This window comes from Mustela nivalis (assembly GCF_964662115.1).
Source record: "Mustela nivalis genome assembly, chromosome: 4".
Classification (NCBI taxonomy): domain Eukaryota; kingdom Metazoa; phylum Chordata; class Mammalia; order Carnivora; family Mustelidae; genus Mustela; species Mustela nivalis.
Window position 1 is genome coordinate 56,716,707 of NC_139023.1, and position 15,048 is coordinate 56,731,754.

Below are 15,048 nucleotides of genomic sequence, written 5' to 3' on the forward strand. Positions count from 1 at the left end.
AGCCATCTTCTAGTAAGGAGTTTAATGATATAGGTAAAATCCTCAAAACAATAAAGGAAGACACCATATTCATAAAGAAAAAAACCCAAGAAATTATGAAATAAAAACAGAAATGTATGAACCAAGAACAGAAGGATTTTGAGGGGGAGGTGTCTTTTCAAAATAAACTTTGGGTTTAAAGAAGAACCCTAGATTTCTATAGAATGATTGGAAATACAGTTTCCCTTATCCCCCATGCCCAATTTCCTTTATTACTAACATATTATAATAATATGGTACACTTATAAAAATTAATAAACCAATAGTAATACACCATCATTAGGTAAAGTTCATACTTACTCAGATAGCCTTGGTTTTTACCTAATGTCCTTTTTCTGTTTCAGAGTCCCACCCAGGATACCATATTATATGTATTAGTCATGTCTCCTTGGTCCCTCTTGTAGGCAGCACAGTGAGGCTGGAGGCTGAGTCAGAGAATATTAAAAACACAGAAAAACAACAGATTCTAGATGTGGCTCTTAGACACTAAAATGGTACAGGTGGAAGTCGAGCTCCAAACCAGGTGGGCCCAGAGGAGGTATTATCTGCCACAAGCCACGAACCAAGAACTATTGAAGGGAGTCTCAGTCATTGAAGCTTGTTTTCAATATCCTTAAAATAGAGTTGACTAGAATTCATCTATATATAAAAAAAAAATTATACATTGTGACTTAGTGGGGTTCCTTCCAGGGATACAGGGTGGTTCAGTATAGAAAAATCAATCAGTATAATACCTCATAAAACAGTGTAAAGAAAATCACATGATCATGTAAATTGTTGCAGAAAAGGCATTTGACAAAATTCAACAGCCACTAATGATAAAAACTTTCAGAAAAATAGGGAAAGAGAAAACTTGCCCAGTTTGAGAAGAATAGTGCCTAGAAGAATACCTAAATTTTTATTTGACCATGTAAGACTGAATAATTTTCCTTTAAGATCAGGAGCAGGTAAAGTATGCCCCCTTTCACCACTCTTATATGACCTAATGCTAGAAGTTTTAGCCAGTGCAATAAGTCAAGAAAAGGAAACAAAGGGTATACATATCAGAAAGAAAGAAATAAAACTGTCCCTAATTGTGGATGACATAACTGTTTGTGTAGAAAATCCCATATTTGCTACAAAAAACCTGGAACCAGTGAGTGAGTTCAACAAGGTCACAGGTCACAGGATACACAATAAATACACAAAATCACTTTTATTTCTATGTATTAGCAATTAACACATCAACAACAAAATTAAAAGTACAATTCCAGGGGCACCTGGGTGGCTCAGTTGGTTAAACCTCTCTCAATTTCAGCTCATTCGTGATCTTAGTGTTGTGAGATCATGCCCTGTGTTAGGCTCTGTGCTGGGTGTGGAGCCTGCTTAAGATTCTCTCTCTCCCTCTCCCTCTGCCCCATCTGCTTCTCTGCTTTGTTGGAAAAAAAAAATGTACAATTCCATTTACAATTGCTCATTAAAAAGAGAAATACTTATCTGATAAAACCCATGTAGGACTTATATCCTGAAAACTACCAGATGAAAGAAACCAAAGAAGTGATAAGTAAATGGAGAGGCATACTGTGTTTATAGACTATAAGACAACATAGTAAAATGTCAGTTCTCTCAGATTTATATATGTGTATAACAATTCCTTTTAAAATCCCAGCAAGATGTTTTGTAGCTATAGACAAAATTATTCTAAAATTTATATGGAAAAACAAAGGAACTAGATTTACAAATAATTTTAAATAAGAAGAATAAACTAGGAGGAATCTATCTAATTTTAAGACTTAACATGTATCTATAGTAAACAAGACAATGTGGTATAGGCAGAAGGATAGACACACAGATCAGTGGAACAGAATAGAGCGCCCAGAAATAGACCCAAACAAATATGCCTGACTGATTTTTGACAAAGGTGTAAAATTCAGTGGAGGAAGGTTGGTTTATTAATCAATGGTGCTTGAGCAAGTAGACATCTACAGGCAAAAAAAGAAAATAAATCTAGACCTAAGCGTCATACCTCATATAAAAATTAAATAAAAATAGATCAAAGTCTTAAATGTGCAATGTAAAACTGTAAAAATTTTAGAATAAAAACATAAAAAATTCTGCGATCTAGGGCTTGACAAAGAGTTTTTAGACTAGACACCAAAAGTACGATCCATAAAAGAAAAAAAATGAAAAATTTGACTTCATCAAAATTAAAACCTTTCATTCTGAAGGAACCTGCTAAGAGGATAAAAAGACAAGCTACAGATTGGGAGCAAATATTTGCAAACCACATCGCTTGCAAAGAACTAGTATTCAGAATATACAAACAACTCTCAAAACTCAACAGTAGAAACCATACAATTTGAAAATGGGCAAATGGCATGAAGATATATTTCATGAAAGAGGATAAGTTATAGCAAAAAGGAATATCAAAATATGTTCACCATTGTTCATAAGGAAGTGTAAATTAAAACCACAATAATATATTTTTGCACAGCTATCAAAATGACTAAAATAAAAAAAAATAGTTACAATGCCAAATGCTGATGAAGACGGGGTGAGTGAAACTGGGTCATTTATATATTGCTTGTGGAAATGTAAAAAGATATAGCTGCTCTGGGAACCATTTGGCAGTTAAAAATCAAAACAAAACAAAAAACAAAGCATACAACTATCACATAACCCAACAATTAAACTCTTGGGCTTTTATCCCAGAAAAAGGAAGACTTACTTTCATACAAAACCCTTAACACAAATCTTGATAGCATCTTTATTTGTAACAGACAAAAATTAAAGCAACCCTTATATATCCCTCAGTGGGTGAATGCTTAAACAAACTACAGTACATCCATATTACGTAATACGACTCAGCAATAAAAAGGAACATACTATTAATGTACATAACAACTTGGATGTATCTTCAAAGGATTATGCTGAGTGAATAAAGCCAATCCCCAAAAGTTACACACTGTATGATTCTGTTTATATAACATTCTTGAAATGGCACAATTACAGAAATGGAGAAGAGATTAGTGGTTACCAGGGCTTAAGGAGGAGACAGAGGCAAGAGGGAAGTGGTTTGAGCTATAAAAGGGCAGGGCAAAGAATCTTCATGGTGATGGAAATGTTCTGTATCTTGACTGTGTCAATGTCAGTATCCTGGTTGTGATATTGTTCTCTAGTTTTGCAAGATGTTGCCATTGGTGGAAACTGGGTACATGGGCTCTCTTAACTGCATGCGCATTTTACAGACACACACACACACACACACACACACACATTTATCTCAAAATAAAAAGTGTAACTTAGAAATAAATAAAAATAGAGTTGAAAGTGTTTCTGCTTGGATAGTAGTCTAGCTAATGTTTTTTTTTTTCCATCCCAATTGCAGTGTATAATTCTACTCCTGCTTAAATTCCAGTTTCTGCTGTCTAAGAGATATTATATATGAAGCAACAGAACTCATGTTATATTGAAATAATTTCCCTATTTACAATTGTGTGTGATCAAACCAGAATCTAACTTAAATGTGAGTGTTCAGTAATTGAGTGCATGTGAAAGTACCAATCACCGTCTGGCACAAAGAGGAGTTTCATTATCATCTGTTGACTTAATGTATTCACAGAGAGTTGGAGGAAGCTACAATCAACCATTAAGATCCCCTCATGAGTTAATTTATTATGTCAGTCCCTTTGCAAAATGAGCTCTAGCATTTTGTAGCTGTGTGATGTTGTATGAGTTACTTAAACTCCATTTTTTGGTCTCTTCATCCATGAATGGAGTTTTTTTCATATGAATATAAAGTGCCCAGCTTAGTTCCTTTCACAGAGTAATCGTTTCAGTAAGTGCAATTGTTTATTAATATCATCATCATTATCGTGTTTACAGGAAAACCCAGGAGGGGTAGCTCCAGAAGGAAGGTAGAAGAAGGGGAAGAAGAGGGAAGAAGGGTGTCATGGGTTGTGTGGTGTTGAGCCTTGGACAGAATGAGGTTGGAAGGGGAAGACAAGTGGGAGGAAGCCAACAAGGTCTAGGATGGGAAGACAAAGAGCTAGAAGATATTGGTGAGAAACTTTATTGCCTTTCTATTACTATTCAGCCCAGACTGATTTTGTATTTCAAGCCCAGATAGTTGAATGGTGTTCCCTTCTCTTCTGCAGCTACTTTGAAGAGAAAATTGCCTGTTTTGAGTTTCCTTTATTTAAGGAAACAAAAGGTCTTATTTGTGACAAGAGACCTGAAGTCTAATCCAATGAAATGAAGCCAGGATAAACAGTGTGGCTTCGAACAGGTGCATAAATCCCTAAACACCAGCTTTCTCATCTGTAAAATGGGTAAAAGTACTGTCTTCCCCAGGAGGTTAATGTGAGAGTTAACTCAGCTAATCCTGTAATGCTAGCATGATTTCCAACACAATGTTGCTCTTACTTGAACTTACTAGAACTGACTGGACCTAAGCTTCACCTCAAGTCTTGCACACATGCCTGTGACCACCAAATATCTCCCTCTTTCTTCTGTCTAGTTTTCAGATTGAAATTCAGATATCATTTCCATGTCATAGGGGTTTTGTGGTCTTGTGCCATCTCTTTTATATCTCTGAGGCTGTTTCCTCATCTCGTGGGGAGTATTAATACAGTGTAACAATTAGACGCATGGCCTCTGGAGTCAGGCAGAACTGCACTCAAACCCTACATCCATCATTTATTAGCTGTATGACCTTGAATAGGTAACTCGGTCTTTGTGCCTCGGTATTATTATATGTAAAGTGAGAATAACAATGGTATTTATCTAACCCAATTATTAAAGGAACATAAAATGTAGTGTATGTAAAGCCTTGTGCATAAGCACTCAAAAATTTATTTTCTCCTCCTCCTCCTCCTTCTGGTTCAGTGCCTGGCATTCCACTAAAGGTAGCTGTTATGATTACATCCCTTGTTCCCAAGAGCAACATACTTACAAGTGCTACAAGAATATGAAAATTCTGTAAGTGATTACAGAGAAGAATTTATTTCTGCTGCATTTCCAGACTATGTGAGGTCTGTTGTCCCCCACCTACTCAGTGAGCTTAGAAGAAAATGACAAATCTCTAGTATTTATTTCACTATCCCCAGAGCATTTACCATGGTATCCACAAAAGCACAAAATGGGTTCTATTGGAGAAACTGTGCATGGCAGAAATATAAAAAACAAGAGATAACTCTATAGCCCTTTGAATCACTTCAGACGTGCTCCATTCCCTCCCCACTCCCATTTGACTGAACAAATTAAAAAGGATTTACCTTGCTCAAGAACAGTTCCCCAAAGGGTTTTAGCTAGAGAGCTTGATGCTCTGAGCTGGAGAATGCTAACCTACACACCACGTCTCATGACACAGATATTGTGCAAAGTGGCATTTGCCGAACTGTGAGGAGACAGGTTCATATCTAGCAAGTCACCTTGTCTTCTGACCATTTCTTAACTGGTATCAGGGAAGTGCAAATCAAAAGGTGAGGTGAAATAAGTCAATCAGATACCACCTCACACTGGTCAAAATAGCTAAAATGAACAACTTAAGCAGCAATAGATGTTGGTAAAGATGCGGAGAAAGAGGAACCCTCCTACACTGTTGGTGAGAATGCAAGCTGGTGCAGCTACTCTGGAAAACAGTATGGAGATTCCTCAAAAACTTGAAAATAAAGCTACCTTATGCCCCAACAATTGCATTATTGGGTATTTGCCTCAAAGATGCAAATGTAGTGATCCAAAGGGTCACCTACACACCAGTGTTTAGAGCAGCAATGTCCACAATAGCCAAACTATGGAAAGAACCCAGATATCCATCGACAGATGAATGGTTAAAGAAGATGTGGTATATATATATATATATATATATATATATATATATATATATATATATATATATATATAATGGAATGTTACTTAGCCATTAAAAAAAATGAAATCTTGCCATTTGCAATCACATGAATGGAACTAGAGGTATTATGTGAGGTGAAATAAGTCAATCAGAGCAAGACAATTATCATATGATCTCACTCTAATGTGGTATTAAACAAACAAAACAGAGGAGCATAGGGGAAGAGAGAAAAATAAAACAAGATGAAATCAGAGAGGGAGATAAACCATACGAGATTCTTAATCATAGGAAACAAACTGAGGGTTGCTGGAGGGGAGGGAGGTGGAGGGATGAGGAGTAATTGGATGATGGGCATTAAAGAGGGCATGTGATGTAATGAGCACTGGGTATTATACAAGACTAATGAATCACTGAATGCTACCTCTAAAACTAATAATATATAGCACATATTAATTAAATTGAGTTTAAATAAAAAATTTTAAAAAAGAAGCACGTCTCCTTGAGCATCCTGATTTCTGTTTTCAAGTGACAGCTAAAATCCAGTGAATTTTCTAATTTGTTGTAGAAGAAGGGTGGGTTTTAAAGGGACTTGCTGTGGATTACACTCCATTCTGCAATATGAGTCATTCTTGAATCTCATGTCATCAGAAAGAGCATTATGGAAATAATTACTTCCATAGGAAGAGGAATAATGTACTAAAACATTTCAGACTTGCAATAACAAAGGTGTTTTTTTCCCCTTGTCAGGAATTTTAATAATAAAAGTGTTTTTGTAGCTAAAAATATATAGCTATAAAACTTAAACATGACTAAACAAATCTGGCATTTGATACCTTGTAGCCTTTACAAAAAATAATCTTTTTCCTTTACCATCAGTACTTGTTACACGTCCTCATCATCTGCCTTTATTCACTTACCAATTGACAATCACAACTTCTTCTGTGTGCCAGGCGCTGCTCTAAATGTTGGGGCTGTGATGGTGCCCAACATGGACACAAGACTTCTTACTTGAGCTCCCTGGAAACAATCAGATTAATACACCGATTCCGGCATGCAATGTGCTGGGAAGAAACCAGACAGGACACCGAAATGGGGTGTGAAGGAGGGGCTCGTGGCAGAATGCACTGACACAGGAGGCCCTCAGTGAGCTGAGATCTAAAGACTGAGAAGAGAGTAGAGGGAGAGCATTGCAGGCAGATGGAAGGGCTGATGTCAAGGCCCCTAGAGGATGAGAGCTTGGCACGGTCAAGCTAAGAGACATCCAAACAAGACAGCTGGGCTGCACATGACCTAGTGTTTCGTGTATAGACAGAGCTGCCCTGACCAATAGGGCTTTAAGCTATCGCAACTCGGTAATGCAAACTGAATCCCCTCCCCCACGGTACACCATTAGGAAAATTCACACTGAAGGAGAGATGTCTCAGACACTGGAGTCCTTCTGGCTCTCAGGTCTTCGGACTCAAGACTGAATTATAACATCGGCTTTGCATGTTCTCCTGCTTGAAGGCATAGGCTGTGGGATATCTTAATCTCCATCATTACCGGAGCCAATTCCCATAATAAATCTCCTCATATATCTCTCTATATCTTCTTGGCTCTGTCTCTGGAAGATGATTACAGTTGTACTGCTGACAATACGCCTTACTTGGTAAGTTCTCTCTTTAGAGGTGATTGGATAAACAGGTGGGGGCAACATCCAGCTTCACTTCAACTTGAGTAGAAATAGTTTTCAAGGGGCGCCTGGGTGGCTCAGTGAGTTAAGCCACTGCCTTTGGCTCAGGTCATGATCTCAGGGTTCTGGGATCGAGCCCCACATTGGGCTCTCTGCTCAGCAGGGAGCCTGCTTCCTCTTCTCTCTGCCTGCCTTTTTGCCTGCTTGTGATTTTGCTCTGTCAAATAAATTAAAAAAAATAGTTTTCAAATGTACCTTAAAACATGATAAGATGCTCAAAGGTGTATTTTCTAAAATCGCACATGTTCGGTTGTTTCTAATTAAAATTTACTTGAAGTTTCAAATCAGACAAACTTGTGTTGTTTTATATATTCATTGAGGTCTAGCTTTAAGCTTCAATTATTAGAGCTGTGTCCATAATTGTAGGAATTATAATCTTTTGAATTGTAGTAGAGCTTATTCAGAGATGTCATATTACCTTTTGTACCTTGGTATTTTTACCATATTCCTGCCATTTGGTGTATGATGCCAGGTGCTAAATAATTCCGTTTTTCTTTAATCTCAGGTGAGTAAGGGGGAATGGCAGACCCAAACAGCCAAATAAGAGGGTGGTACTTGGTCTAGAATTCATGTCTCTGAACTATTCTTTCTAATACCTGCCTAACTCCTTCCTTAAAACTGTTGTGATAATTTTCTGGAACATAGCAAGTGGCCACCTAGTTATTAAATGGTGGCCTTTCCAACCAGCCCCACATATCATTGTGGTAAGCACGTCTCATCATCAGTCTTGGATGCTGGGGATATAGCCATCATCACTTCCCACGTGGGTCTCAGTAGTGGTGCAGACACAGGCCATAATGTGTCCACTAAACCAAGGCAAACTTGGGAGGACAAGAAGAGGGGAAAATGGCAGATCCCGGCTTGAGTGGATGTAGGGTGGAGAGAAAGCTAATTCATGGGAGGCTTGCTAGAGGAGGTAGCCATGCAGCCAGATCTTGAAAACCTCCATCATCTAGCATCTTCAAGATCCAGTTAAATCTCCAACCTCACTGGTCTGTCCTGCCCAGTTTTGTATTTTGCACCCTAGTGAAGCACAAAGCAGTCTGTTTTGAACTCTTAGCTCACTCCGTTATCTCCCTGAAATGTCCATCTCACCTCTTTTCTCTTGGTTAAGTCCTAGGTATTCTTCAGAACTAATCTAGTTTTGATCTCTTCCATTCTTTCGATCATTAGATTGGGCGGCTTAAAGTGCTCTGCGCTCTTGTGGCCCATTATGTATATATCTCATTTACCATGGTATTGAGTTGCCAGTCTGTTCCTAGAACTCACCATTAAACACCTTGTCTTCTATCTATAACCTGTCTATCTATTTATCATCTATCTGTTGTTGAAACACAATGTTACTTGGTTTTCAGGTGTACAATACAGTGATCCGACAAGTCTATACATTATGCTCACCACAAGTGTAGCTACTGTTTGTCACTGTCTAACACCATTATGATATCATTGACTATATTCCTTATGCTGTATCTTTCAGTCCTGCGACTAATGTATTCCATAACTGGAAGCCTGTTTCTCCCACCCCTTTTCACCCATTTTGCCAATCCTCCTCTTCTTCTTCCCTCTTGGAAACAAAGAGTTGGTTCGCTTTATTTATAGGTCTGATTCTGCTTTTTCTTTGTTTATTCATTTGTTTCTTTAATTTATTTTTTTATTTTCAGCATAACAGTATTCATTATTTTTCACCACACCCAGTGCTCCATGCAATTCGTGCCCTTTATAATACCCACCACCTAGTACCCCAACCTCCCACCCCCCACCCCTTCAAAACCCTCAGATTGTTTTTCAGAGTCCATAGTCTCTCATGGTTCACCTCCCCTTCCAATTTCCCCCAACTCCCTTCTCCTCTCTAACTCCCCATGTCCTCCATGCTATTTGTTATGCTCCACTAATAAGTGAAACCATATGATAATTGACTCTCTCTGCTTGACTTATTTCACTCAGCATAATAATCTCTTCCAGTCCCGTCCATGTTGCTACAAAAGTTGGGTATTTGTCCTTTCTTTTTTTTTTTTTTTTTTTTTTATAAACATATATTTTTATCCCCAGGGGTACAATAAAAGGAGAATGACATATGCAGTAACATGGATCAATCTCAATAACCTAATTCTAAGTGAAAGAGTCAAGTGCAGACTATTATGTACTGTATGCTTCCAAAGACATGAAATTCTAGCAAAGGAAAAACTGTGGTCAGAGAAAGTACAACAGTGGTTGCTGGAGGTCAGAGATAAGGCAGAGCGAGTAGGACAAGTTTAATGACTTAAAGGAACATTTTAGAGCAGGGAAAATGTTCTGTGTCATTATTGTAATGGTAATCACAATTACATACAATTATCAAAATTAATCAAGCTGTACTTTGAAAACTTGTGAACTGTATAATACCTTTATAAGAGAGAAAAAAGAGAAAATGATACAAACTAATGCTTACTGGGAAAATTTATCATTAGGGGAAGAGATAAAATATTAATGTACAAAAGATGGGAAGGGAAAGTATAGGCAATCTTGTAACAGAATGTAGCAGTGTGATCTCAAATGTTCTACCTTCCTGGGCTATCTGCAAACCAAACCTGACAACAGCATGGCTCTTGCATGACATCGTGTCTGAAGGAGTGTGTATTTCTCAAGAATAGTAGGTAGTGAATGGTTTGTCATCTGATAGAGGGGGTTAGAAATATTCACAATGCCAAGATTAATACTAACCAGTTGTTTGTTTCATTCAAATAAAAATAATGTTTTATACTGATACTTAATAGGAGATGGCACTTAGTGAAATTCCCTTGTATATAAATACACCTTTCTTTATAAGATTGAGGGTCAAGAAAAGACATACATAGGACCAGTTGGATTTGGCCTTTGGGGATGTGCTGTACATGAAATTTCTCAAGTGCACCAAGAATAATGAGCTTTTCAATACATTTGTTGAATGGTTCCTACCATTGGTTAAATCAAGTATTTCATATGACTGACAATAATAATAAAAGGACTAAAGGAGATATTTTAATCCTTGAAATTCATAAGTGCAGGTAATTCTCAGTGGCAGGTACCTTTGAATGGGCTGGAAATTGGTACTGGATGCTGGTTATAAATGATAAAAATATATGTTGCCCATAGTCTAGAACAGGGATTGGTGCACTGTTTTTGTGAAGGGCTAAATAGTGTGTGGCCATGTGGTCTCTGTTGCAACTATTCAACTCTACTGTTGTTGCGTGACAGTAGCCATAGACAATACGTGCCTGTATTTGAGCAAAACTTTGTGAAAATAGACAGTGGGCTGGTTTTGGTCCATGAGCTGCAGCTTGCTCATACCTGGTCTTGAGGGGTGATAAGCATTAAATGCATCAATATGTATTAGGCATATCATCATATAGTGTCATAAGTGTCATGAGAGAAAAGAAGAGGTCACCATGCTAGAGAAAAATGAGGTACAAGGAAATTAGCTCCTGACCAGGTGGAAGGGGGCCAACAAAATAGCATATGGTACAATATATCTTCTCAACCCCAAAATTGTTAGTAAAGTCTACATTAATCCAGAAATCCTTATGCTAAGGGGATTTCTTATGGAAACCAGTGGCTGAACTCAGTAGTGCACCCCACCTTGGTTGATATGTGTTTGACTTTGAAACAACACAAATGGAGGAAATGGGAAGGAGGCCCCCTGCTGACATTGGGGTTCCATATAGGTTTACTTGTGCATAGGATAAAGGTCTAGAAATGTACACATCAAATGTTAGCAGCAATTACCTCTGGGGAATGATTGTTAGGTAGGCAGGGAATAAAAGGGGACTACTTTGTTAGAGATACTCCTATGTTGTAATATCTTATAACAAACATGTATTGTTTCTAAAAACTAAAAAAAAAAAAAATTGTCTTTTTGAGGCATTTTCAAATGGATTTCCCAGCACTGAGGACAGCACAAACTCTGTGATAAGGACTCTGAAGACATCTCTAGAGAGACCCCAAATCATTTTAGTTAGCTCACAATGATATCTCACTACACAGGGTTTGTGCACACACAACTCCAGATGTGAAAGGATCAACATATAAAGTTTTTGGAAGACTGTGTAGAAGAATATCAACCTGATTTTAGGGTAAGGGCACATTGAAAACAGTGACCACATTAGATTACATAGAAATTAAGAACATCTATTTATTACAGAGTGAAAAGGTCAACCATGGAAATAAGAGGATATATTCAAGACATTCCACTGACAAAGGGCTCATGTCCAGAATTATGCTCCTACAAATAAGTTGGAAAAAAAATAGAAAAATAGGTGAGAAACTTAAGAGCACTTCAGAAAAGAAGACATCTGAATGGCCAATAATCACTTAAATAGTAAATGTGTTCAATCTTATCAGTAATCCGGGAAGAGAAAACTACCCCAAGATTGGCAATAAAATAAAAGTCTAGACTAGGATGTGGATAATCAGAGCTTACATAAATTGCTAGTGAGTGTATAAACTGGTATAACCACTTTAGAAAACAGCATTATTTAGTATGTGGAAGCTTGCATACCCTATGACCCAAGAAATCCACTCTTGGGTAATAGTCTCTTGAAATGGGCGCACTTGCACCCAAGGAAGTATTGTAGTATTTACAGTAGCACCTTTCACAATATCCAAAACATTAATCTAAATGCCAGTCAACAATGTTACATATTTATACCATAAAATATTGCCTAACAATGGGGTTGCCTGGATGGCTTACTCAGTTGAGCCTGTTTGACTCAACTTCAGCTCAGGTTATGATCTCAGGGTTGTGAGATGGAGCCCTGTGTTGGGCTCCATGCTGGGAGTGGTGTCTGCTTAAGGTTCTCTCTCTTTCCTCTTCCTCTGACTTTCCCCTCCCTCTCTAAAAATGAAATGAAATTAATTAATAAATAAATGAATAATGATCTGACTGAAAATGGCAGCTACAGACAACACAGGTATATTTTATGCAAAATAATGTAGAGCAAAAGCACATACATAAATACGTAGTTACGAGTCCCTTTATTAATAGTTTAAAAACAATACTGTGTTGGCACTCATGCTTGGATGGTAAGACTAAGCAGAAATATGAAAGCTTGGAAAGGGTTTACGTCAGAGAGGATGGGAAGGATGGTTATGCCTGAGAAGACACAGAAGGGTTTCTGGATACTGTCAATTTTCTTTCCTTTAATTTTTTCTTTAATTGTAGTAAAATATACATAACACAAAATGTACCATCTTAACCATTTTTAAGTGTACAGTTCAGTGGCATTAAATAAGTCCACACTGCTGTGCAACCATCACCATTATCCATCTGTAGAACTTTCTTCGTTGTTCCCAGCTGACCGTCTGTACTCAATGAACAGTAACTCCCATTTCCCTCTGTCCTTAGCGCTTGGCAATCATTCATTCATTCTACTCCTGTCATTCTACTCCTGTGAATTTGATTACTCTGGGTACCTCACCTGATGAAATCATAAAGTCTGTCCTTTGCAAAGGGTTATTTCAATTAGCATACTGACTTCAAGATTCATTCATATTGTATGTAGCACATTTAAGAATCTCCTGCTTTTTCAGGCTGAATGATACCCCCCTGTATGTATCTACCACATTTTGTTTACCCATTCATCTAACAGCGGACATTTGGGTTGTTTCCACTCTTTTGCTAATGTGCATAATGCTGTGATGAACAAGAATGTACCAATACCTGAGTCCCTGCTTTCAACAATTTTCTATCTTCCTGACAATAAGTTTTAAAATTATTCATAGTGCCAATTAATGCTTAACTCATTTTCTATGTGTACATTACATTTCATAAGGATTTAAAAAAAAAAGTCCTATAGATCTGGAATTCAGTTACCATGGAAACTCACTTTCTGTTTTTGCCTTTCTTCCTGTGGTCCTCTCTCTCTTGTCCTTTCTATGAAGCAAGCAGTGCTTTCTTCCCTGTTTAAAAATTAACCTTCTTGTGAGGTATGAAACCTACAGAAAATTGACCAAGTAATAAACATCAATGTGACAAATTATTCACAAAATGAACAGTATGGTTTGAGTGTATGTGTTAGGAACATGAAGAATGTGTGCTTGGAAACAAAATAATGTACATTTCAGGACATCAACAAAGTCATTTATTTATTTATTTATTTATTTATTTATTTATGTTTGATAAACTAATTAATTAACTTATTATCATCTACCTAAGGAGGTCAACAAAGCTTTAAACTGAAAGGTAGCTACTTAGATCTAAGGAGGTAAATAACATAATACTGTAAAGGATTAATACCTGGAGTTTAAAGTGTTTGCCTCTCAGGAGAGTATTGGGGTAAAAAAGTATGGGGGCAATATGTTATTGTTTTCATGATTTATATATTTGACTTTCTTTTTTCAAAGATTTTATTTACTTATTTGACAGACAGAGATCACAAGCAGGCAGAAAGGCAGGCAGAGAGAGAGTGAAGGGGAAGCCGGCTCCCTGCTGAGCAGAGAGCCCGATGTGGGGCTTGATCCCAGGACCCTGAGATCATGACCTGAGCTGAAGGCAAAGGCAAAGGCTTAACCCACTGAGCCACCCAGGTACCCCTATATATTTTACTTTTAAAAATATATTTGTATTATCTATTGCCATTTGAGAAATAATTTCCTATTTACAATAAGTTAATCAACATCTATTCTCCTCTACTCTAAACAAGACCTTTGTCATCATTTCAAATGTTCATCTAGGTTTTTCTGTGTTTTGGTTAAATACCTTAACTTTTAGTATGATCTTGATATCATGTTTTAAAACATGACTCTACTATTCGGACTTAATTTTGAGTTGTGGTAAGCTTTTTGGCCACATTTTATTTCCTAGCTAAAAATTAGACTGGTATCTTTACCCACAACAGCATCTGCTATCCCATGTTACAATTTTGACACCAATTCTACACTTTTCTAACACACCACCAAGCAATTCTCTGACTCCTGAGGGATGTCCTACAGTTTAACCCAATTCAAACACTATCTACTTGGAGATAGCATCAGATGCAAGAGATTAAGGATTGAGCTGGACAAAACTGTCCACCTCCTCTCATTTGAGACATCAAAGTCCAGGCTGTCACCTGTGCTTCTGACTGGCTATAGATAGACTGGAGGTCCAACAACCTCCTCCCTGGGTTTGACTAATTATGGATTTATTATAAAAGGTTATAATCTATAGAGATGGAAGAGATGCATAGGGCAAGATATAGGGAAAGGGTGTAGAGCTGCCATGCCACTTCTGAACTGAGCTACTGTCCCCAAATTAGGGGACGCCACATGGTCACCATGCTGGCAGTTCCCTGAACCCTGTCCTTCTAGGTTTTTATGGAAGTTTCATAGGACTTGGTGTGACCAATTAACTCACTGGCCACTGGTGATCTATTCAATCTCCAGCCCCAGGCTCCTTCCCAGAGGTGGTACACAGGTGGAACTGAAAAGTTCTACCCTCCAATCACATGGTTGT